This window comes from Chiloscyllium punctatum, chromosome 36 (assembly GCF_047496795.1).
Source record: "Chiloscyllium punctatum isolate Juve2018m chromosome 36, sChiPun1.3, whole genome shotgun sequence".
NCBI classification, from domain to species: domain Eukaryota; kingdom Metazoa; phylum Chordata; class Chondrichthyes; order Orectolobiformes; family Hemiscylliidae; genus Chiloscyllium; species Chiloscyllium punctatum.
In genome coordinates, this window is record NC_092774.1 from 28,565,794 (window position 1) to 28,566,584 (window position 791).

Below are 791 nucleotides of genomic sequence, written 5' to 3' on the forward strand. Positions count from 1 at the left end.
ATGGACGTTCAGTCAAAAACAGAAATTGCAGGAGCAACTCAGGAGGTCAGGCAGCATCTGTGGAAAGAGAATCAGAGACAATATTTCAGAACTCGTTTTTTTCCCTCATCCAGGTACAGCCAAACCTGCTGAGTTTTTCCGGCAGTTTCTCTTTCTGTCTCGGATTCTCAGCATCCGCAGTCCTTTACGTCAGAAATTCAATCAATTCAGAAACCCCTTTGTGCTGCCTCAGTGGAAAAGATTTCCGTTTGGGAAACATTTTCCTGAAACCATTAAGAACGTGCACGTTCGCAGCCAAGAAAGCGGTAGGAGCGAGAACAAGAAACACACCGCCCCTGGGTGGTCTTGAACCACCAACCTTTCAGTTAACAGCCGAACGCGCTGACCAATTGCGCCACAGAGACAGACCCGAGCGCCAGGCCCACAGTGTCTTTGAGGAACCTACTATTCAATTCATAATTCAACCCGCCCCGCCCAAAATTACCATTGTCTTCTATCAGTTTTACTTTTCCATAATAAAGCCTTGGACATTCATTATGGAGACATGGGGACAGCCTGATCCCACCATCTGCAGGCACATCCATGTCACGACGAACGAGCTCTCCTACACCGGGGCCATCGCCCACCGAGCCTTTCAGTGTTTTGCCTTTTCCCGAATTTTCTCATTGGCCCCGAGCCGAGAATGGGTTTGAATTCCTGATGTGCAGAGAATTCTTTCAATGTCTCGGGTCAGTTCATGTCCCGAGAATATCAGAGTCAATCAGCCTCTTAAACAAGGGGACGGTGTCTGG

General features: G+C 48.4%; 1 non-coding gene across 1 annotated transcript; it reads right to left on the bottom strand.

Annotated features, from left to right (window-relative positions):
- Positions 1–330: 330 nt before the first annotated feature.
- On the bottom strand, positions 331–404 carry trnan-guu (transfer RNA asparagine (anticodon GUU)). Its single transcript has one exon. It is a non-coding gene; the product is annotated as a tRNA-Asn (tRNA).
- Between the last annotated feature and the right edge of the window lie 387 nt (positions 405–791).